Source organism: Rhipicephalus sanguineus, chromosome 7, assembly GCF_013339695.2.
Source record: "Rhipicephalus sanguineus isolate Rsan-2018 chromosome 7, BIME_Rsan_1.4, whole genome shotgun sequence".
In the NCBI taxonomy this organism is placed as follows: domain Eukaryota; kingdom Metazoa; phylum Arthropoda; class Arachnida; order Ixodida; family Ixodidae; genus Rhipicephalus; species Rhipicephalus sanguineus.
The window spans coordinates 168245914-168271355 of record NC_051182.1 but is presented as its reverse complement, the minus strand read 5'-3'; the positions used below and the strand labels follow the sequence as shown (position 1 = coordinate 168271355).

Sequence of the window (25442 nt, the reverse complement as noted above, 5' to 3'; positions counted from 1 at the left end):
GGCATAGATATAGATTTGCTTTATTGAAGGAATTGTGCTTTTTATGATATACATTTTTTGACAGCGCGAAGGTTCCAGCAAGGTAACGACGCGAGCACATATGTCACCGATCTCGGAGGCGTGTGCGTTGTAGATAGATTGAGAAGGCGCAGGTAGGCACAGCAAACATAATTTAATTACACACAAGAAAAACTATAAGGAAACACTCAAAACAACTAACAGAAAAAATCTTATAAACACAAAGGAAATATGCGAAAGTCAACAAACACAACTCTCAGTACTTTCAAACCTACGACTAGCGTCGCTACTAGAGTGTCTGGCCACGTAGGCCTCGCCGTCGAATCGTAGTCTGGATGGAACACGCTTACTTGGTTCCGTCAAACTCCATAAGTCCCGCCTCCGTGGGGTTGGATCCGCAGTCGATGTTTCCGACGATCCTCTTCAATCGTCGCTCCGATACGTGTCGGTTAGCCACGCTGCCGTAAGCCTCCTCCCGGACGCTGACGTGGCCAGGCGTCGCTGCCGCTTAGGCCTAAGTACGAGCTCGGCCCCTGCTGTACATGACGACGTGGCGTCCCGGGGATTGTTGCTGGCTGAAGCTTGAAGGAGGACTGCTGCTGGTGCGTCCGGAATTGCCGCAAGGTGCTGCAACACCTCCGAGGAGCCTCGCCCGAGCGTCGTCGAGGTCAACGGCCACGCCACGGAGTGCCAGCGTCACGGCCTCCGGTATCGAACGCTCGCTGCTTTCCCGTTGACAGAACGTAGCTGCCAATGCGACCTTCTTCTCCAGTAGCCACGCAAACAATGCCAGCTCATCGAACTGCTGCCTTCGTTTACGGCTCGTGTCACGCGCATCGCGCCGTGTGCTACCCTGCACGCGCTCGTGCCTGTTCCGCGTGCTTCTCCTCCTACTTCGTCGTCTTCGTCGTCCATACGTCCTCTCCTTACTCATGACATACAAAAGAAGCGCACAGGACTTACAAGCGAAGTTTACTACAAGCGTATTGCGTAGAACTCTGCCACGCATGCGTAAAAGGACAAACCCAGTAAAAAGCAAAAACAAAAGCATGCAATGACACCTATAGCCCGCCCCAGCCCCCTTCAGCCGGCTCATGGAACCGTCACACTGTCATCATGTATATCAAATGGCCCATATAACCGCACTACTCAAATACACTTCTTTCACTCAGTTTATTAGCAAGGTAGCCATTTTTTTATTGCTATACAGACTTACCCTTAAGGCATAATATTTTGTGCGCATATGTGTATTAGATATGCGCACCGTAAGACCGGTGCGGTGTATGAAGTGAAGCAGTGTTGTTTTGATATAGAGTTAACAGAACGTAGTCAGTCACGAGCTCACGTGTGGATCTGAGTGCGCGTTCTAGCAGGCGGGACCTTCTTAAAGGTGTCTGATTCTCCCTGCTGAGGTTAGAACATGTGGTTCAATGGTTAAAGCATCGGGCTTCAGCACCACAGGCCGAAAGTTCAAATTTCACTGCTGAAGCACCGTTATTACGATCTTTACGTATGTTAATTTGGTGTACATGTGCACTTCGTGTGACGTCACTAGTACGTGTGTGTGACGTCACTTGGTTGGATATTACGTTGGCCGGTCGGTTGATAGGTCCGTAGTGTTGGGAAGTTGCTCAAAAATTCCATAGACGACTTTACGTAAGGCATATGGGCGCCGCCACCTTGGGCTGTGAAACGAATGTTTTCTTACTTTTTGTATACCGCGACGTGAATTATTAAGGTAAAAAAATTACCCACGGATCCGACGGCACACCTGCCTGGGCCAGATAATCTAATCTAATCTAATCACCATGGCTTCCACAACCCAAGACACCCTAGAAATTTGGCAGTGGAATTGCGCTAGCTACGCGAAGCGCAAAACCCCACTGCAGCAGTACATTAAAGCGCAACCCAAAAAGCCTCACGTAATACTACTGCAGGAAACCTTATGTGACAAGCTCACACTATCGGGTTACCACCCCATCTCACAACGACGGGAGAGCAAGAGAGGTATAGCCACACTCGTCAGTAAGAAATTCGCTTTCATTGAACACGACGTGTTACCCACCCCCAGCCGCCTAGAGGCGATACTCATCGAACTCATACCAAACCGATTATTAAAACAAAGCGTTTTCGTTCTCAACGTTTACAGCTCCCCGTCGGAGTATCGACAGTCCTTCCACGCGCTCTTAACAAAAGCCACAACCCTCGCGCGAAACTCTCCGCTCATCATAGCAGGAGACTTCAACGCCCCCCACCCGTCATGGGGTTACCCCCAGGCAACGGCCAAGGGCACTAACCTCACGCGAGCAATAGACGACCTGTCCCTCACACTAATTACAGATCACCGATTCCATACGAGACTAGGCACGTCGGTACGCCGCGACACTACACCTGACTTAGCATTCACCCGTAACGTCACAGGCCATACCTGGACCAATACGCAGGAGAACCTGGGCAGCGATCACTTCATCATACGCACCGAACTACCCAACGCAACAGCCCCACCCCGTACATTCACGCTAACGGACTGGGATGCCTTTCGCACCCTCCGCAAAAACAACACAACCGCATACAACACATTCACCGAACTACTGTCCTCACTCCAGGAAGACGTAGCCAAAACAACGAAAACCATACAAATAGAGCTCGACGTCCCGAGAATGGACCCACACCTCGCACACATGCTCGAGGCAAAAGCATCATTACTTGCGCGCTGGAAAACACAACGACTCAACAGACGCTTACGCAAACGCATAGCGATACTAAACCGAGACATCACCCAATACTGCACGGAGCTCACACGACTCCAATGGCACGAACTCTGCTCGGCAGTCGACGGCCGCATGCGAACGGGAGGTAAATGGAACCTTCTAAAACACATGCTCGACGACCGCCAAACAAAAGACAACCAGAGTCACGCCATAGACCGTCTCCTTCACTCGCACAAAAAGACGGGAGGAACGGAGACAACCTTCCTTGAGGAAATCGCCAAACGACACCTTCCCCTACACACCGCACAGCCCACCGACTACCCCCAAATAGAATGTGTAACAATACCCGAACTCGATGACCCCTTCACGGAGTCGGAAATTCGGGAAGCCTTGCATAACCTGAACAGTAGATCGGCCCCTGGTCCCGACAGGGTAACCAACCGCCTGTTGCGAAACTTAGATGACCAAGCCATCACACTACTCACGAAAGATATAAACCACATGTGGGAAACCGGCCACGTGCCTGAACAATGGCGCACGGCCACGGTGGTCTTCCTCCCAAAGCCTGGCAAACCACTCAACTTTGACAATATACGCCCCATCTCCCTAACCTCATGTATAGGTAAAGCAGCTGAACATGCTATCCTTAATCGCGTATCGCGCTACATAGAGGACCACGAACTCTTTCCATTCAACATGGTAGGGTTCCGACCACACCTCTCAACACAAGACGTCATGTTACTGCTAAAGAAGCACATCTTCGACTCAAAAACGAGAGATGTCCGCGGCATCCTCGCCCTAGACCTCACCAAAGCATTCGATACCGTTTCCCACCGCTTCATACTGGAATCCATTGCCAGCCTTGGCCTCGGTAAAAGATTCCAGGCATACGTCCGTTCTTTCCTGCAAGACAGGAAAGCTCAACTACGAGTATCGCAACTCACACCCGACACATACACATTAGGTCCCAACGGGACCCCACAAGGGGCAGTCATTTCGCCCCTCCTTTTCAACATGGTAATGAAGGGACTGTCTGACAAACTCCGCGACATCCCCAACATAAACCATGCTCTTTACGCGGACGACATCACCATCTGGTGCCCGGGAGGTTCCCTGGCGGAAGTAGAGCAAGCCCTTCAAACCGCTCTCGATATCACAGGACTGAGACTGTCACCCACGAAATCCGAATTGCTACTGTACCGGCCATCTCGCCAAGGCGTTCGTAATCTAACCCCTTTACGCGAGCTTCCCATAGCATTACAAGCCAAAGACGGGCAACGAATACCCCGCGTTGACTCCATACGCATTCTTGGTCTCCTAGTCGAGGCCACCGGGTGCCATGCACGTACAATAACACATATCACAACTAAAACGGAAAACATGCTCCGGCTGATCCAGCGAGTCTCGGTGAAGCCAACCTCCTGCGCATATACCACGCGTTCTTAATGAGCCACATCAATTACGTCGCCTCTGCCCACAACTGGACAAAAGTGGAAAAGACTAAGCTGAACACACTCATGCACAAAAGCATGAATCAAGTCCTCGGCCTACCCCAAAACACGAGTACCTCCCGTCTCGACCAACTAGGTATGCACAACGACATCGATGAAGTGATCGAGGCCCAGACCACAGCCCAAGTGGTCCGCCTCTCCTCCTCCAAGGCAGGCCGTCGATTACTAAACGAAGCCGGCATGTCCTCACACCCCTACCTTGAACGCGCAGTAACCCTCCCGAGAGATGTCCGAGAAACCTACATGGTAACCCCATTCCCGCGAAACGTCCACCCACACCACAATAAAGGCAGACGCCTGGCCCGCGCTCGCGCTATCCTCGACCGTACCGCCGCGAATCGCGGCTCTACCGTATTCGTCGATGCGGCGCAATACGGCAACTCCTCCACCTTTGCACTCGCAGTAGTAGATGGCGATGGAGCCCTACGCTCAGCCGCCTCGGTTAGGCTAGCAACGAGCGCCATAGCCGAGCAGGTCGCCATAGCTTTAGCGATGACCGACCCCTCGCACACTAGCGTCTTCACTGACTCTCGCGCCGCCATTCGGGCTTACGAAACCGGCAACATCGCGCGTGAAGCAGCCCACATCTTACAAACACGAAAGCACACGGGTTCGCACTGCCTCTCTTGGTTCCCTGCCCACATGGGCAAAGACGTCCATTCCCAACAACCCAACCTCAACGAAACGGCTCATGACCGAGCGCGAGAGCTCACCCGCCGCGACGATCAATCAGCCACCGAAGAGCTGGGCCCAGACATACAGTTTAATGACCCCTTACTAACCTTCCACGATATCACCTCTCACTACCGCAACAACAGATGCCAATACCCATTACCACACACAAAGCTCGAACGTGCTGAGCCATTACAACACAGAAATCACTCCTCAATGCCCAGATTGCAGAGAACTCTATTGTTCACTTTCGCACATGCTATGGCAATGTCCCGCGTTACCTCAGGGACCTCTCACCAGTGAGTCCGACTGGGAAGAGGCACTCAGGAGCTCCGAGCTCCACCAACAACTCAAGGCAGTCCAAAGGGCCCAAGAACTGGCGGAACGCCATCACGTTCCCGCTCCGACTCGGGCGTCGCCTACGGTAGCGGCTGCTAGGGTGTCCCCCCTGGATCCCCCGGCGGCCTAAACTCCTCAGGACCGATTAATAAAGTTCTTGACTGACTGACTGAGACTGGTTCATATACGAGAGACCTCAGTCGTGAATTGTCTCCTACCATGCTTTGCCACGCAGTCGCACACCCGTTATGCTTTGTCTTGCACGACTATGGTGCGCGATCAAGTGATGTGCGTTTTCGACTGCGCAAGCGGGCATAACAGCGTGTAGCCTAAAAGCGCGAACTCCTCATAGGCTCAACGCTTAGAGTTGGTATTCTCCTCGTGTTTTACGAAGAAATATGTGGCGAGGAGGAGACGGCGCAGGTAGGGAGGGCAGTGGAGGCGAGAAAGAAGCCACTATCTCGTCTTTGAACTTGAACGGTTTAGGGTACTTCAAACCACAACGCACTAAACAGGTTCTTGTTTCGCGCAGCTGTTATCGTCTAACACAGAAAGTAAGATGAAGAAGCAGCCAAGCAGAACTCTCCGTATTGAGCGTAATGATAATGACGCGAGCACTGATAACGCGCCCGGCAGGAACTACAACTAAAGAAAAATGTAATCGTCACGGCTAGAAAAGCTGAATATAAATTGGATCCAAGTCTCGCACAGTGCAACTTCCACTCTACTGCAACCAACCAGCTTGGTTCTAACCAAACCTTAAGAGTGAAGTTTTGCCGCGTGAGCGCATTCGTTATCCCATCATCACGACACCGCAAACAAAGCTTTAACGTACTTGGAGCTCCCCAGTGTATCGCGTGCTTAGGCCTAAGTAAATTAAACCGAGACGGAGTCAAAGAGAGCCGGGGGTTCTCCAGACATTCCTCGAGTAATTGCGACGCGAAACTAAAAGACGTCCGCAGTTTTTCTTCTTTATGTGCGGATTCAGTTGCAGTGTCGCGCACGCGATATTGTGCTGAGTTAGCGAAAGCACAGCGGGCTTTCTTCATACGCGGGGACATAGCGGCCACATGCAAGCCCGTTGAGAGAGCGGTTTCGAGTTCCTTAACTACATTTTAGGTGCTTGAATACGGTCCAGCGGTGAAGTGATTGGAGAGAACGTGCGTCAAAGAAGGTATAGTTAGTCATCTGCATAATATGGAATTGAGTTTGGACGGCGCAGCTGCGCATATTGAAACATACGCCTACACAGGGTGATTAACCGGTTCAAGGCCTGGTTAAGCTCCCTCCTGTGTTTCTCCATCCTTCTTCTCCTTCCATATACACGCAAGTTAGTTCGATACAAAGACAAGAGACATACATAATACATACATACATACATACATACATACATACATACATACATACATACATACATACATACATACATACATACATACATACATACATACATACATACATACATACACCCACACCCTCATACATACATACATACATACATACATACATACATACATACATACATACATACATACATACATACATACATACATACATACATACATACATACATACATACATACAGATAGATAGATAGATAGATAGATAGATAGATAGATAGATAGATAGATAGATAGATAGATAGATAGATAGATAGATAGATAGATAGATAGATAGATAGATAGATAGATAGATAGATAGATAGATAGATAGATAGATAGATAGATAGATAGATAGATCTCAACAAATACTTTCAGACTGTAATGAAAATTTACCTTGCCTACTTCTGTAAGCAGCAGACGAAAACATCTAGGAATCTACACTTCTGCATGAAACGCGTTTGTACCCTGAACGCCGCTATCAAAGGTTCTGGCTCCAAATCTTTCCATTGTTCCAGTGTGTCATGGAATGCGCGATGCGGGCGAGCGTATGATACGAAACTACCGTCATCGGTTGAACGACGCAGTTATACAGCAAAGCGGGTGAAATTTCTCGGAGCGGCCGAAGTTACCGCCCAAGTTTCGTTCGACTCGTTTTCATGGAACTCAAGGCACGCTGCTATATCTTCTGTGTTTTCGAGTCCACACCGCTTTGTTTATGAGAACTAGAGGCACGTAAATATTTGTCACTGAGTATGAATCCAATGCGCTGTGTAGTTCGGTTCATATTTGTTTCGAAGATTCACTGGGTGCGTTCGAATTCTGGCCAGCGTCGTAGACAGTCTACGCCGACAGCTTAGAGCACAGCATCAAGCCCAAGTCGTCAGAGTATTGGAACGTGTCGGCATGGCCTTCGTGCAATGTGGCGCCATCTGAGGTCGAAAAGAGAAAGCTAAAGAGAACAGACAGAATTGCTATTTAACTCCTGTCACGTTCGAATCTATGAATAACTGAACATAGCTCACACATATAGCGCGTAAGAAAGTGTCTAATTCTGGGCAGACGACCAGACTAGCGAGATCCAAGCATTCCGCAAAGTCGCCATCTTGCTTGGACGGCAAAGTAGCCTGCATCGTGTTTGTCTCTGATCATAGGCGTGCGCAGGGTTGCCCATCAGGGGGAGCAAAGGTTCATCGCAGCGCCCCCCCCCCCCACCCTACTAAGTCAATGTACGGGGCAGATTTTGCGCCCCCCTCTTAGGTGATTAAGGGGGGGCGGCCGCCCCCCCTGCCCCCCCCCCCCCCTGTGCGCACGCCTATGTCTCTGATACTGTGCTGGCGAATCTCTCTCTATTTTGCTGGCGACGTGAGAATTGCAATGAGGCTTAAGATGGCCTCTTAGCTGTCTATTTCGCTGTATTCGAACACATCCACTAGGTGTATATGGTGAGAAGGCTGTTACAGGCGGACTTGGCGGGCAATTTCTTCGTGTGGGCGTCTCTTTTTGTGTAGTGTACTTCACCATGAACGACAGAGGAGCAACGTATCAGGAGATAGACGCCGCGGTATGAAGCCAAGAAATAACGAAGTAAAAAGAAAGATGAAAGACATCTTTTTTAGTTTTCACTGCGATATCGCTTATATTGACCCTCTCGGCACGTTTCTGCCGTCGGCGTCAGCGCCACCGTGATGTTCCATATAACGTCTAATTCGACAGCATCGCTCCGCGCGTCTTACGCTCTATGTGCGAATAAAAGCATGTGAGAGTAGGCGGCGGTGCGAAAGGCCCGGGGGGGGGGGGGGGGAAGGGATGACAGTAAGTTCACCTCATGTAATTCGAGAGAAATGAAATTAGATTGGCATTGTGACAGGGGCAAAACTTGAACAGAATACAAGCGCAATCTTGCTCATACTTTTTCTTCGCCTGTCCTTAATCTAAGTAGATGAGTTCTTCGTCTAACTTGGACTATGAAATGAAATATTGAAATAAATAAATAAATAAATAAATAAATAAATAAATAAATAAATAAATAAATCTGACACACAATAAGTACAGATTTTGAACACGAGGCAGTTGCGAAACTTTTTCGGGTTCCGGGAAGCAAGACGAGCGAACTAATTAAACAGACAGTTGGTTGAAATGTCGCAATACCGTTAAAATTATGACAACTGAGACAAGTTATCGCGTTAGCAAAGTTCTCTAGGAGACAAAAACTGTTCGAGAGAGTAAACCGTATTTTGTAGACATGTTGCGACACTTGCTTGACTGAAAAACCTAATCCAGACGTCATGACGTCAACAAAAGCCTAGTCTTCCTCATGATGTGGAGGGGACCTTTAAAAGCACTTCATTGTCACATCCTTCTTTGCTCTTTTACAAGTGCTCGCTTCGGCCGTAAGCGTCATTACGACGTCATTGCTGAAACATAGTGCTGTCATGAATGAAAAAAAAAAAAAACACATCGCCATGCTTTTCTGCTGTTACTTTGCGTCTGCTTCAGGGGAAGAAAATATGAGCAGACATTAGCGTACGGAGGCATTTGACGGGTACAAAAAAAAAAAAAACGTCACTTTGCTGCTTCATAAGAGCAAGAATATGAAAAGAAGCAGCGCAAATAAAAAATGAGGGAGATAAGAACACTCGCAGTATATTGTTCCTTGCGCAAGCGCACGAAAACCGAGCATATAGGAACGGCACGGTTGCGTAGGCCTTACCGTACTTGAAGCGAGACGAACAGCACCATGAAAAACCACGTGCTGTCGCATACATACCACGCGCAGAGCTCTGTGTTCTTCTTTTTTTTTTCTTTCTTTTTGCGCGCTTTCTGGGGACGACGTAGAGCGATATATGACGTGCAAAGGGATGAACCAGCGTCAACAGCAACGAGATGGGCAGACATAGCTCAATAATAAATCAAAGGAAAGAAGGCTAATGCAAAAACGCAAATGGAAGTCAGAAGAAAAAAAATGGAGGGGAGTGACAGGCACTACGATATACACAGATGCAAATCAGCAGACTACAGCATCAACTGCGAGGGGGTGGTGACGTGTGTTTGTTACGAAACCGTTAATGAGCGCACAATTAAGCTCCGCGCGCCACCCGCTGAATCGATCACTGAAAACAATGCGAGCCTCGCTCGCGACAAGCGTGGACGTACGCAGCTGCCGACAGCAACGCGCGTGTCGCGATACGCACGGGCGGCGGCTTGTCTAAAGATGTTCGTGTCAGCAGTAGCAGCTTGCGCTGACAACCGAATCCTCCTCTAAACATAGACGCCGCCCTTCTTTTCGTTCATCCTCTTTCTGCGCTGTGTTCCGTCTTCTTTCTTGTGGTGTCGTTTTTCGCGCTAAAAAAAGCAATATGGATCCTCTTTCTGGTCGCGTCATTAAGCGGGATCTTGCTGGGAATGAGTGGCACAGTGCACGAAGTCTCGAGTCCTCCTTGCGTTTACAAAGTTAGTCTGAAGGGCCTGCTGTTCATAGTAGTCTACCATCAAGTTGCCATTCAAACTTATTCAGTTCATTCATGCACTAATAATAATTTTAACAAGGTTTTTCTTCAGAAAATAGCTTTCTTCAACCAAAAGTCCTACAATGAAGGGGGAACGGAACATTTCGGAATGGTTTGCCAGGAATCAGCTGACTGTTAACTGTACTAAAACAAAGTACATGGTGTTTCACTCTCGTAGGAAACATATTGACGCTGAATCTCTTAACCTAACAATAAACAACGCTCCTATTCAACAAGTTCCTTGTTTTAAATATTTAGGCGTCACTTTTGATGAACATTTACACTGGCATGAGCAAGTAAAGAGTGTGTGCGCAAAGGTAGCCTATGGCTGCTATTCGCTAATAAAAGCTCGCCAATATTTTCCACAAGCTATACTTCGCACACTCTACTTTTCATTGTGTCACTGTCACATAGGTTACTGTCTGGAATCGTGGGGTGTGACGTACAACACTTATCTAAAAACTCTTGAACGACTTCAAAAGCGTACACTGAAAATCATAAGCCAAGGTGAATCAGTAGGTAATATTTTCCAATCACAACGCATTCTCTCGGTTCCGATGTTGCGCGACTACAAAATTGCCGTTTCAGTAAATAACATAATTAATAGAAATTCACCTTTGCCTGCTGATCTTTTTTCAATTCCTAAACGCAATACGCGACATGCTTCGAATGGTAATTTCAATCTGCCCAAATGTTTTAATGTTTACGGAGAAAGACTAATACAATTTAATGGAACAAAATATGGAACACGGTCCCCCTAGAGATTAAAACGGCACGTAATTTCAGCATGGCATGTAAATCATTTTTTCTGTGGAGTCAAGACATGTAAGCATGTGTGTGTTTGATTCGATTTTCATTGTATTGTTTTTTTTTAATAAGTGCCTATGTATAGCAAGCTAGTTGCAAGCTAATAAGTATGCATGTCTGCAGGAAAAAATGTATTACTGTGTTGTCTGTATTTATATGATTGCTTTTGTTTGGTTGTCTGTATTTATATGATTGCTTTTGTTTGGTTTTTCAAAGCTGACCTGTACATTTTTTTATGTTGCACATTGTATTGGACCGGCCACTAGCCACTTTAGGCTATCGGTCCAAATAATCCCTGTAATCGCATATATCTATTCATGAAAATAAAGTTTTCTTCTTCTTCTTCTTAAAAAAAAAAAAATCACTATCACTTATATCAAGTGTCCATATCCATTGATACACCGAATTTAGCACTTTAGTTGATAATTAACGCATCACGCGTTCTCTTTTATTAGGGGCGAAGCTTCTCTTAGTCTAACCTTGTCACGCGTCCGGCGTAAGGCGTAACCGGCCCATCACCGATCCTTTGCAAACTGCCCACTACTTCGTCTTTGCAAACATCCCACTACGATCCATCACCGATCCATTACTTCACCGACCATAAAGCCGTTAAAATGAAGGGGGAACGGAAGCCACCTTTGCAAACTGCCCACTACTTCGTCTTTGCAAATATCCCACTACGACCCATCACCGATGTTTGTCACGTCTTTGATGATGTACTGGGCTATCGCTTTGATTACTGCTGGGCGAAACCACTGCAGATTTCACGGTGTAACCACGATTGCTTCAGGAGCTTCGCCCAAGCTCATCATCATTCACCCGTGGATATGCTGTGAATTTTTGTTATACCGCTAGCATTTGTGTAACTACTTGTAATCTATTCGGAATTTATCTATGAATTATTGGTAATTTTCTTTTTTTAACTTTCTGCTAATATTGTGTAATTTCTTGTGACCTGTTCCTGGGTTATTTGCGATTTTGTCTATTCTTCCCCCCACTGCCCTATGTAATGACATTGGCTCAGAGGGTAGTCACAACAAATTACGAAAGAAAAGTAGTCCTTCTGGCTCCATTTTTAATTTGGAATAATCTAATCTAATTTAATAGCGTTGTCATTACGCATGTTTAGGCCATTTTTGAAAAGCGTATTTGCTGTAACTTCTTAGGTTAGTATATTTATCAGATTTTTTTAAAAGAGGTCCGCGTTGATATTTCTCCTGTGTTATCCTTTGTCACAAATACTATTTTGAAATCGAGAGTTCGACGGAAACCCATCTGGTCGGGAAGAAACATGATGAAAGGAACGAAGTACACCGACCAAACAAAAGCTTAAAAGAAAACGACGTTTCAGCTTCCGTATGGAAGCCGAAATGTTGTTTTCTTTTAAGCTTTTATTTGGTCGGTGTACTTCGTTCCCTTCAAATACTATTTTGTAATGTAAGATCTGCTGAGGTTTGCTCCTCAACATGTGCCGCATTCATATACGTAATCAGAACTCATTTATGTTAATTAACTTCTTTAATTGAAGGAGCGGTGGAAGTTTGTAAGGAGAACCCTACAACACCAGAGAAAGCTTGCGAATGTTGTCGCGTCGGCGCGGAAGGTGGAAAGGTTGGACGTTCATTCTTGGAGCTTCACGATCAATCGCGACCTCTTGCGGATGACACAGATTAATGCCAGAACACTGCGACACGACACGCTCATCGGGAAAAGAAATGGGCGGACGTACACGTATGCAAGAGCAACGACTAAGGAGTAAACTGTTACGTACATACTAATGAGGAACTGAGGTAAGGAAAACATTAAGCAAGTTGTTTTCAATCAATCAATCAATCAATCAATCAATCAATCAATCAATCAATCAATCAATCAATCAATCAATCAATCAATCAATCAATCAATCAATCAATCAATCAATCAATCAATCCTTTATTTCAGTTCGTACATGTAAGCTTGAAGCTAAATCCGGCATTTGTGACGCTAAATCGGGCATCCTGGTAACCTAACAAGAAAAATGAGGGAGAAGTGGTCAATTTATCGATGAAACTGCGAAGAGCTCATCAGGAAGCAAATGATCGCGTTCTGGCCGCCACAAGACACCAAATACAGCATAGCAGCAGAGATTATACGCTACGCGGGATGTACTTAGGAACGACATCGGTTGTCAAGGGTAACACAAGCGTCTGACCCATACCATGTTGTCGTCTGCTCTTGGGCCCGCTGCAGACGACATGTCGGTTGTTACACTTGGCCGTAGCAAGTGTTGCCTTCCAGAAGGCAGCATCTCCGCGAAAAACACGATTACTAGACGTATCAAAGGACAGAGGGCGCGTCATCCAGAAGCTCTCGAGATGGGGAGACGCCGGTCGGGGTGGTTATTAATGGAGACTTAGCTCTGCCTCGCTACTCTACCCTCTCTTGACGTTAGCGGTAACGACATCCCGCTGCGTTCCCGTGACGCGAGGAAAAAAAAAAAAGGCTTACCTCGGTTTGTCGCGCGTCAGCGAGCGCGTCGTAGTGTTTCGTCGACAGCTCGTCACCGACGGTCGGTCGAGCTGATTACGCGAGCATTTGCTGGCGTTGATGTCTGTACAAGGTTATATACTGGATGTAAGGGGGGCATTTATGTAACACCGAGATGGAAGGGCACCGCGCGTGCGGGCGCTTATTAAGCCGTATGAAATCTCTATGGCCGCAAAGCGCAGTGCGACAGTCAAGGGGTTTTAGGATGGAAATGAGTACCCCCATTTATGCAATCCTCTTATACACCGTGCATTAATGGGCCTATTTACGCTTCGGGAAGAAATATTTGATGAAGCCGAAGCACTGTTTCGATTATTGCGCTAAGCATACATATATGAAGGTTGATTACACAATGGAGACGTTGTCGTAAGCTATGAAGCTTAAAATTTATTAACCAACAACTTCGAGAGTGGAATTTTCTTCATCACGGTAATTTAGGGGCTTGTGCTCTGTTAAGTCACGCTGACACGGTGCTTCTGAGGTGATATCTTCTCTCGCCCTCGAAACCGTTCGGAGTACTTCCCCCCCTTCCCCACTTCCCCCCTTCCCTCAGGGAACGAATGGGCTAGAGCTACAGTTTCGTCGTAAAACGCTGCAGAAAAGTCAGCATTTAAACAACTAAACTTCGCCTCATAAAGGGTACATTTACAGTGAAGCACGCTCTACAGCATAATTTGTGCATTTTTTCTTTCTTAAGTGGTTTCTTCTCATTCTTTAGGCGAGTCAAGTTTACACGAATGCATTTTTCATATATTTTCCTAGCACATAATAGTCATACGTAACATTGTGTTTCGTGCGTCGATGTCATGTCGCGTGTTTAATGTGCCCGCTCATTATGCAGACGTTCAGAGGAGGATTGAGGCTTGAAGGGAATAGAAATCGTTGAATAGAAAAGGTCCTCAATGTTTCTTAGAAAGTACTTGTCATCGTCAGGGCAGCAACTAGCCCTGACGAAAACATCACTGACGGAACCAACAGTAATGATTCACTACCTCACATTGAAACCCTAATGGCCGTCTCTTTGCGTTCATAAACTTACATGCACTGCACCACAAGTTTGTATATATGGAACATACGTACATAAAGAGACCATCGCAACGCTTAGAAGAAACCTAGAGGTGATTTCCGGCATTTAACAGTTACCTCCCTCCTTTTTTTAATTCTGAGCCTGCTTTTAATTAAACCAAAGGCCGTGAAGGCACTAGTGCACCTCTTTTTATTTCTCTGCGCAAGTACAGGGTAGCAAACCCCACGTTTTCGGCCTTTCCTTGCTCCGCTCTTCATGTTCTCCTCTCCTTATTCTACTGTTCGCCACAGCAAACGCGTCCGTGCAAGTCATTCTGTAGAGCGTGCTTCTCTGTAGGTACAGTCTTTATGCGGCGAAGCATAACTGTTGTATTGCCCACTGTCTGCGGTGTCTTTGTTTGTTCACTACTTTGTTTGCTAGTTCGCTTGCTTGTTTGTTCGCTAGTTTGTATGTTTCTTTGTTTGCTAAGTTGCTAGTTTGTTTGTTTGTTTGTTTGTTTGTCTGTTTGTTTGTTTGTTTGTTTGTTTGTTTGTTTGTTTGTTTGTTTGTTTGTTTGTTTGTTTGTTTGTTTGTTTGTTTGTTTGAATGTCCTGTCCTACAGTTCGGCTTGCTTAAAACGAGAGACTAGCGCATCAGTTTTACGCTGCGTGCTTGCGAATGGATGGCGTAATTTATGATATTAATGACGCTGGTAAAAAAAATTCACGACAAAGCAGCACATAAAGAAAAAAGAAAGCATTTGGCGGGTTATGTAATAACGAGGCCTTAATATTGCCTCCACCACTTATGAGGAACCGCTTTATTCGAGTCTAGCTCGAGCTGTTCTACAATGATGATGATATATACAGATGTGGAAGTTGCACAAATGATGATGATATGTCGAGATGACAAAGAAAAGTCACTGATTTGCTGCGCTCACATTATAATTAAATAAAATGATACCCCGTCGTATTATTCGTGTCACTCACGCAATCTCATTAAACAAGCGTTTCTTAAATTGACGACACTGTTCGGGAAAGTTCTGATACATGAATACGCGGCTTGCACCGAGTGATAACGCAATCAGCTTTTAGCGCCGGTGGAAAACGGTCACCTCCTGCAAGCCAGCCTTCGCTACAGTGACACGACCAGCTATAAACGTTGATAATAACAGATTCTACAAGACACTGCTTCGCTTCATACACAACCCCGTTCTTCCGGCACACATCTAGTACACATATACACACAAAGTATTATGCCTTCAATTCTACATTGAAGGCATAATACTTTGTGTGTATATGTGTACTAGATGACAGTCACTGAGAAGAAACTCACAGAGCCCCTCATGCATTCGCGTAAAGACTCGAAGGAGAAAACCACCTTCTTTTTCTTCTTAGTCGATCTACTAATCCTACGTCACAGATTTTGGTGATCTATGACGTTACAATGACGTCATCACGTGATGATGTTTTTTCACCACTCGTTTTTACGCCGCCGACGCCGATGGTCAATTTTCGCGTTTGATGAGGCATCTAAGGCTTTCGTTTTGATAAACAAGTATACGCATCTCTAGTGCCGGTACCGGAATAGAAAGACGAAAACAGGAAAGGTGTGGAGGTTAACCAAAAGAAATGGTCCCGCCTTATCTGAACGAAGGGCAAGGAGAGGAGAAAGATATCGATGAAGCAACGGGAAAAAATCAATATAGAGCACCAACGCCGCGTTTATCTTGAACTCGACCTAGCTCGCTCACTTATGCATTCAGCGTCATTACCTATATGGTACCTCGGTTCCCGCACCTATTTCCCACAATCTAGCGATCTCCAGAGCGTTTGGAAACTGCGGTGCATAAATATTGCTGTTAGGAGACTGACGGCTCTCCCGACATTGTGCAACCAACTACGCTCACCTGTACAAATAAATCTACGCTGCGGCGGGGCAGCTGTCCCAAGAGTCGCGGTTTCTGCCTTTACTGGACCCCGAAGCGTGTCCCACTCGCTCAGGCGAAGCCTGCCATGAATTTTTCCGTAGCAAGGCCGTATCGTTGGTTATGACACAGCTGTCGAAAACCGCCCACACGAGTCGACCATGTTCGCCGATGCGGCAGCATATCCAAGCGTGCACCCTACTACGAACACTACACGCAAAAGGTCAGCTCGGCGTGAAGGACAAGCAAAAAATTTACACGGTCCCTTAAGCATTCGCCTAAGACGACTCCAAGGCAAAAGCCGTTTTCTTTTCCTTCCCAGTCGATGCATTCATCCTCCCCCGCCCCACTCCTAAAGCTTTCTGAACCTAAAGTGGTCTTGCACTGCCTCCAGGATCGGTGGCATTGCAAGCTTTCCGCACCTGACCTGGTTTTTCACTGCCTCCGTGATCATATAATGACTTCATCATGAGACGTCATGTTTTGTGACGTCGTAGTGATGTCGTGATGGCGTTAGAAAGTCTTGGGATCTGTGATGTCATTAAGACGTCATATTGTGAAGTCATCACGTGATGATGATTTTTGCATTACTTGTGTTGATGCCGCCGACACCGATGGTCCGTTTTCACTTTTAATGAGGCATCTAATGCTTTAGCCTTGAGAAGTCTGGCCGCGTGTCCTACTCGCTTAGTCAAAGGCTGCATCAATTTTCCTGAAGCGAGGATTTGCGATCGGTTGTGACTCAGCTCTGCCAGAGCCTCCCACGCGGGTCAACTTGTTTGGCGATGCGACAGATTATCTAAGTTTGCACGCTACCTGCCCCCAACCTCTTCACCGCGCACTATTGGTCAGCAGTACATGGGGTTAACAAAATTCGTTGCTGGGCAAGTTAGTTCACAGTCCTAAATACTTGATAGCGCGAATTCGATGCAGGACAAAGAAGGAAAGAACGTGGTGTGCTTCATTGTGAACGAGGTGTGCTTTCTTTCTTTATCCTGTGTCGAATCCGGGCTATCCAGTATTTAAGTACGTGGGGTGTCCCAGGACACCGATGTATTCATATGCTACGAGGCACCGGTTAGGACTGTTGCCAACGTTGGTGAACGTTTGATAAATCATGCCTAACGTTGACTGATAATGTTTAAGCGATTGCTTCAGTTAGTGTTGGCTAAATGACTGTAAAGGAGCCGTAAACGTTGGCTAACGTTGGCTTACTGAAGACTAAGGTAGGCTAGCCGCAGCCATACAGCAGCATCTTCATTCAATCTCGATCTAGTGGTGCTCTGACATATGCAAGGACAACAACCTGAGATGCTTCTGCCTGATTTTTTTTATTCATAAGTTCATATACGAGAATGCGCACAAGCAACTGCGTGTGCATTAGAAACAATTAAACATACTTTGTTACATCGCCAGGCATACCGAGAGGAAAGATCTCGCCTCCAAACTAGAATATGCTCAACTTCCCAAGTACCTCTAGATCTCGGGAAAATACTTGGACCTATGCTTTCTCTTTCTCAGCAGTGTCAAACACTGTAGTTTCTGTTTTTTTATTAAATGTGTTTAAGGATAGGTTGGTGCTTAGATTTGGCTGCGGCTCTTTCATGTTCCTCGAGGACATTTACTTAATTGATGAACTGTAAAGTGACTTACATCACAACCATTTTGTTATCACAGGCAGTCTGGCACGTACCAAGATTATATATATTGCCTTTCTTTTTTTCCTTTTCTTTTCCTGCCATCCTGTTCCTAGAGCCTTCATGTCCTCAATCCTTTTCCATTATACAGAGTAGCATGCAGGCGCCGTTATATACGCCGGCAGAAATCTCCGTACTTCAATAATTCTTCTCTCTCTCTCTTTCAAGAGAACTCGAATCCGAAACCCATGTCTCGACCAGCAATTCAGTATGTGCAGCAGTATATGATATGTTCTATGGTCTCGTCACAATCACAAACGTTGCGCGAGTTACAGCCCGTCATGCCTATCCGCGAACACTAGGCGTTTGTATCAGTACGTAACAGGAGCAGTACGAATACTACACGGAAAAGGTCAGCTAAGCGTGAATGACAAGCGAAAGACATACCTAGCGCTGAGTGCACAGGGGACGCCCAGGCGCGCTTCTCGACGAAGTGCTCAGCTAGCACTCTGGACCCGTAGTGACCACTGACTGGACATCCCGACCTGTAGACGAAAACGAGAAAAGAAGGAGCGAATGAGCTGCCAGTAGATACAAAGAAGCGTGAAAAGCTGGGCCGGTTGGTTCATGTTTAGGTGCGAGGGAAACCAGCGAAACTCAAAAACAAAGACGAGAGAAGAAGGCAGATTCAAGCACACACCATCGCCGGAACGCGCTGTGCATCTACGGTGCACCTCGCACCGTAGATACACAAGGACGACCAAGCTTTGTTAAGAACTTGATTCTCAGTATTAAAGGAGCACTCACACAAAAATTTTGCATGTTATTTTTCCTGTTGCAATAGGCAGCGAACGGCCCACTTATCACGGCAGGAAAGCTCATTTGCTCGAGCGCGAGACGGTTAATTATTTGTAGACGGTTTTATAGCGCTCAGTCGGAGATTCGGTTTCAGAGAGCGACGAGTGAGGCGGGACCCAGAGTGGTTTTCATGTTAACATAACTGGCTACGTGAGCACACAAAACCGCGGGCACATGAGCACCGCGTTGACAACTCTTTTCAACGAAGGCTTCCTGGGTGCTGCTATAACCCCCTCTGGCACGTTGTAAATATCCCTCTTTACAGCGGAAGCTATTATGAGATCACAACGAGGGCCGTTTTTGGCGCCGTAGTTGTCCGCCGCCGCCGGTGTCCGTAACCACTATCGCTCGAAATAAGAAAGAAAACTAAATAAGAAAAAAATTTCCAGGATGGAGTGAGGTGCGAACCAGGGCCCTCTGCGTGGGAGCCCAGTGTTCCACCTCAGAGCCATGCCGGAGCTAGAAACTGCTTTGCAAAAAGACCCTATACAGGCTTCATGTCGGGAAGGAACCACATTAACATATGTAATAGTGTGGTAGAAGAGTAAAATAACAACAAGGCGTCACACAAACGCGAATTTTGTAACCAGGTGTCACACAATGCGAACTGCGCAACGAGTGGGTTATTGAATGCTTCCAACCCGTTACAAAGGGCTCTACCATAATTCTTCATCGTCATCAGCCACAGCATCAACAAAGTGCACATAATGCCTTAAAGGGGTTTAGCGAGTACCACGGTTCTCTGCAGAATGACGAAAAATTGCATAGGGGCTGCTTCTCTACTTCACAAAAATTATGATTTATAGCGTAGTGGGTTCCTCACAAGTTCACTTCTATCGGTTGCCAAGGAAGCCCATAAGGCTCCCATGATCTATTTCCTCAGGGTCTCAATAAAGTTAATTTCCTCTCTCCATCTCTTTCTCACGTTAGCGTATGTTATAAGGCGTGGTGGGAGAGCGACATAACAAACGGGCATCACACAATGCGAATTAAGTAACTGTAGTGGGTTTTTTAAAGCTTCCAACCCATTAAAAAAGGCTCAGTCATAATTCTTCTTCGTCATCAGCTGTCGCATCAAGAAACTACTCATAATGCCTTACAGATGGTACCTCGCTTCGCCGAAGAATGACGAGTAATGTCGTGGTGGGTGCATCCCAAATTCTCAAAAATTATGACTTGTGGCGTAGTGGGTACGTTGCTAGTGTACTTGTATTAGTAGCCACAAGAGAGTTTATAACGGGCTCTAGAAATGCCGCTCTTCGAGCTTTCGCTGTGACTGTGCTGCGCTTCCCGCGCAGGCCTGGCGTTTTTACGAGGAAAGAAATTCGGAAACGGACAAATTAATATTTGACATTATGAAGTTACGCGTTGGGACTGTGTTCCTGGTACGAGTTGTGGTCGCGGGATTCTACACGACACCACCACCAACCCGACAATACAAGGAGCACGGTGGCGGTGGTACCAGATGCGATACCCATACCAATATAGCCTTTCCCCCGCTCATGTTTTCCTTTGATGTTGTCCTTTTCGTTATTCTTATTCAGTTACACTATGAAATTTATCAACCAGAAGTTGTGCAGTCAGCTATGAAGGAAGCCATGGAGAGGAGACCTCTGCATGTACTTCAACTCTTTGAGGTCCCTTACTATGCACCCAAAAGCAAGGTACGTGAGCGCTTTCCTTCCTTCAGCTGCAATTGAAGTGCAGCCGCCCGGATCGGGAATCGAATCCGCTCCCACGTGTTCTGCCACCGCAATACCATAGCAACCGACCAACTGCAGCGAATACCGTGCCGCGTGTGTCAGCGTTTTTTCTTGCTCTTTCTATATGCAATCACGAATGCTCTGAAGTTCTGGATAACAATGGGCGTTTCACCTTGGTGGTATAGCAACGTAAAAAAAGCAAAGCTCTTGAAGATAAACGAGGAAAAATAAGGACAATACACGTGTTGTATCGTGCTCCTTGTGTTGTGTCCTTCCTCTCCGCCTCTTTCAAATGATTCACATTTGTTACTCAGCAGTTTGCTCTGCCTTCTGCTAGAAAAAGATAAACAGCGCACAAAGGACACAACACAAGGAAGAAAACGCACATGTGTCCTTCACATGTGTCCTTCGGGCGCTGTTTATCATTTTTAGCTATGTACCAACTCGCCTAAGCTTCTGTTTTGCTTTCTGTTGTTGCATCAACCACGTAGTATCCGCTTCACGGCACGCACTTAGTGATGCGAGCAACCTTTGAACTTGGAATTCAGTGACTATACAACCAACCAGCAGTTCGGTTTATTCAGAAGAGTGCGATACTTCTTATGCTCTAGCTGCGGCTGTGTAATGCGCATCTCTAGAGAATATCATCGCTGCTGCGCAGCCACCGTTTCTTTTTGGTTCTTTACTTGTTCTGTTTCTTTGGCAATAAACGTTAAGTTGCGAGTCAGCTCCCGTGTTTGCTGTTCTTTACTAGTCATCGTTTCTTTTGTTCACACTTTTTTTTTTACGTTTACGACGGATCCACACCAACTAGCCGAACTATGGGCTATGATGGCCGCTATAGCGCTTTTTTTTTATTCAACGTGCTCTTGGCTTCCGCTTTAGATTCATAAATGCTTACAAGCTCACCTTCCTCTTGAACCATTATAAGAACCACTATAGGCCATACTTTCCCCACTGCACGGAAGTAATGAGGTAGCGCAAGCAGCCTTTTGAACTTTGAATACATCGACTTTATTCACTCGACATTCCCGTAGGAGTCTACAAGAGTGCCGTATTTGTTTCTTTCTGTTCTCCTTGCGGGTCACGTAATGTGCATGGCCTGAGAGATCCCATCTGAGGTCCCAACCTTTAGGCCGTAAGCGTTACGGTGGTTGCAGCGCCTTAGCGCGCAGTTCGCGCTGTTGCAGACCGGGGAGCCACAAAGGCGAAAGGGTTTGCGTGACTCGCGACCGCTTCCGAAGGCCATAGGCGCGTCTACCACCGAGACGCAGGCAGCAGCCGCCCAGCAAACGAGCCATGAACGCGGTGGTGAGGGCGAGGAGGAGTGGAGGAGGAGGAGGAAGCTGCTGATGCTGCTGCAGCCGTGCAGCGGGATTCGACGGGGAGCTAGCTCGTTGCATAGCGTGGGTCAACGAGGGAACGGCAGTAAAGCTGCCGTGCCTCGACCGCCGTGAACACCGAAGGTGGCACGTTGCCTAAAAACGGCGGTGGCGACTAGGAGAAGCAAAGAAAGAAAGAAAGAAAGAAAGAAAGAAAGGAATACTAGAAGGAAGGAAGAAAACATGAGGAAAATAAAGAAAATCTATGGATCATGTCTTTGAGGGAAGCAGTGGACAAAATAAAGGAGCATGCACAAAAATAGAGGAAGCTAACGAAGACACGATGAGCATAAAGCAACAGTGTAAAGAGGGAAGAAACAAGAAACATGAGATAGATAGATAGATAGATAGATAGATAGATAGATAGATAGATAGATAGATAGATAGATAGATAGATAGATAGATAGATAGATAGATAGATAGATAGATAGATAGATAGATAGATAGATAGATAGATAGATAGATAGATAGATAGATAGATAGATAGATAGATAGATAGATAGATAGATAGATAGATAGATAGATAGATAGATAGATAAGAAGGAAAAGAAGAAATTAAGAAAATAAAACAAGAAATCAGTAGAGCATGTCTTTCATAGGAGCATTGAATCAGATAAAGGAGCATAGAACAAAAACAGAGGAAACGAACAAAGGAATTAGGAGTAGGAAGAAGCAGGTTAAAAACGGAAAAAAGCAAGAAAGCTTAAGAGGTGGGGAAGAGAAGGAGAGAGAGAGAGACATAACTTTATTTGTGTCCTTGCTGGGGTCAAGGGAGGCAGGAGAAGTCGGTACGAATTGAACACAACAAAACAGGAAGAGTTGGTTCTGAATGAACTGAGTGCAGCTTTGTATATAGTGTTCGTGTCGTAGCAACCCATTTTTTTTTAGCACCGAGAAGACACCGAGAGCGCCGAGAAGAGACTTGAAGAAACGAGCAAACAAGGACGTGATTTCGCGCATGCGCTAGCTCCGGCGTGTAGGAGAAAGACAGCAGGAACATTCGTTAAAACACGCAGGGGCCTGTGCGAGATGCACTGACGCTCGTCGTCTTTTCGTTCCACGTCCCTCTCCGTAGCGCGGTGTCAAATCAAGAGAGAAAAAGTAACATTGATGTTCCCCATAATGGCGCATCGTAGAAGCATACCACGTTTTTCCAGCCTAAAAGCTCAGACACGCCATAATATGATCGACGCATCGATGAGAACTATCCCGCCCGAAAGCTTGGTTTTGCACTGCCTCCGTGATCAGAAGAATTGGAAGCTTTGTGCATCTGGCATGGTTTTGCTGAGCCTCCGTGATCGGCCCGTCTTTGACCAAGCGACGATGTGATGTGAGGACGTCATCATGTGGCATCCCCCGACGACTTCGTGAGAATGTCACAAATTTTGGCGACCTTTTAGGTCTTGATGACGTCATCACGTGATGGTTTCTTGCGCCACTCGTGTTGACGCCGCCGATGCCGACGCCGACGGTCACTTTTCGCACTTGATGAGGCATCTAAGGCTTTCGCCATAAAGGGGCCCTGCAACAGTATCCTTAGCATGGTCAAAAAGCGCTGCCGATCGGTCGCAGAGGCCCCTGAGAACGTGTGAGCCAAGCTTTATAGCGCAGCACGCGGCATGGAATTTACAATTAATTCTCAAGCTCACTTACAGATCGCTTGCTCTCCGCTAGCCAAATGATGCCATAAACCCAAATTACCGCGCTACCAACACCAAGTCCACGGCCATTGGCTGATTTGAGCATCGTGGGCTGTCCGAATCCCGTCTCGCTCCCTACGTGCTGCTCTTCAATGCACGTCATTGTGACAACAATATTGTTTGCATAACAAACAAACCCTTACGCAATACCGGCTCGGGGGTCTTTAGTGGAATAAAATTGAAACCTCTTTCGTGCCAACTTGGGGGAAAGATTGTGTCGCAATATCAAGCAGCATGCACTGCATACCCGATCAGTTGGCAGCACTTTACAAAAGCCTCTCTCTGCAGAACAGTTACATGACGTGTAAGAACCGTGCTACACCATACCGTGAACGCTTCATATCGCGCATACCTGTCAACAGCAGATGAGTCAGCCAAATGTTGTATAATGTAAAATGTTGCATTGAAGCGCAATATACAATGTGTTCGAGGGGAGTGGAACGTTTCAAAACGTACGCCATTTACAAAGGCTTCGTGAATTGATACAAACTGCAATGGAGGCCAATAAATTTTAAGCGCACATATATAAGAGGACAAAGAACATGTATGACACACACGTGTCAAAGAACACGTATGTCATACGTGTTGTTTGTCCTAGTCTGTTTGTGCGCTTAGAATTTATTGGTCATATCATACCAACACGCCAAAACCGCCCCAGTTGTGCAATGGAGGCGTACAGAACTTCGAAGAACTTTTCTGTGGAGCCACTCGCGTCTCAGGCGCTCGCGTTTACGAGAATACAGGCCTGTGTTCTCCTGTCGTCCTTGTTCCTTTCGCGCTACGTTTCTTTCTTCTAAAGGCAATAACGTCAAATTACAGAAATGAAGCATGAGAGTTATTCAACAGCACTTAAAAAAAAAAAAAAAACCCTGAACGTGGCTTCTTTTTTTTATCGGTGCGTACTTAAAATCGATCTCCGCAAGGACCAATTTCGTACCTGCAGCCCTTATAGTACTTACGGCTTCAATTTATCATATATCTCTATTTTTTGTTTTTCTTTAGCTTGTCGGACACTTTCGTAACCTGATTTTCGCGCTAGCAACAGACTCTAGCTCTGGGAGGAATGCGTTCCCTCTTTCATATTCATGAGAAAGTAAAGCGCAGGTGTAAGGCATGTGCGTTACGTATGTATGTCCGGCACAGGAACCGGCTCCATGCCAAGATCCAATATCTAGCGCATATTGCCTTAGCGCACAGTGCTGTGTTCGCATACGTTTCCGGCGACAGGTACACCGGCTCACCTCCTTTATTCCTTTATTATTTTCCGGGCTGCCAGCGCGCACGCTGCACAGTACGAGCTCCGTCGCAAGGAGCGCATGCGCAATCGAACCGAACAAGGGGGCCGGTATGGGGTGTCCGGATTCTCACCCGTTCAGCCATGAATGTGAGCGGAACGCAGACAAGCGCGTTACCGTATGACGAGGTTAGTAGCAGTTGGTTGCTCCCATTTCTCAAGTTTGTTCCCTCGTATGTCACATTCACCTCTTCTTTATTTATTACAGCAGGGTTGTTACGATCGAGGTTTGCCGCGTATCGCAGATAGAAAATTATCATCATCATGAACCGGCAAGCATTCAATGACCGCCCAAGCATTCTGCACAGATGGTGAATAAGAGGCTGGAACGTGCTTCTGCTGTGAGCCAGCCTTGCGCGGCTTAAGGCAAGCTGCGTTGATTTTCGCGCGGCCCTAAAGTTTCGTTTCTCGCAGAAATGCCAGTCTTCACCTACGAAGTGTTATCATGTACGCAAAATTAAAAAAA

The 25442-nt window shown here is 46.5% G+C and overlaps 1 protein-coding gene across 1 annotated transcript in view; it reads right to left on the bottom strand.

Moving 5' to 3' along the window:
• LOC119400534 (GTP-binding protein Di-Ras2) overlaps positions 1-25442 on the bottom strand; it is a 238695-nt gene that overhangs the window by 73047 nt on the left and 140206 nt on the right. Inside the window, exon 2 of the mRNA XM_037667598.2 lies at positions 18487-18584. The gene's annotated coding sequence lies outside the window, so the exon portion shown is untranslated. The remainder of the gene's footprint in view (positions 1-18486; positions 18585-25442) is intronic.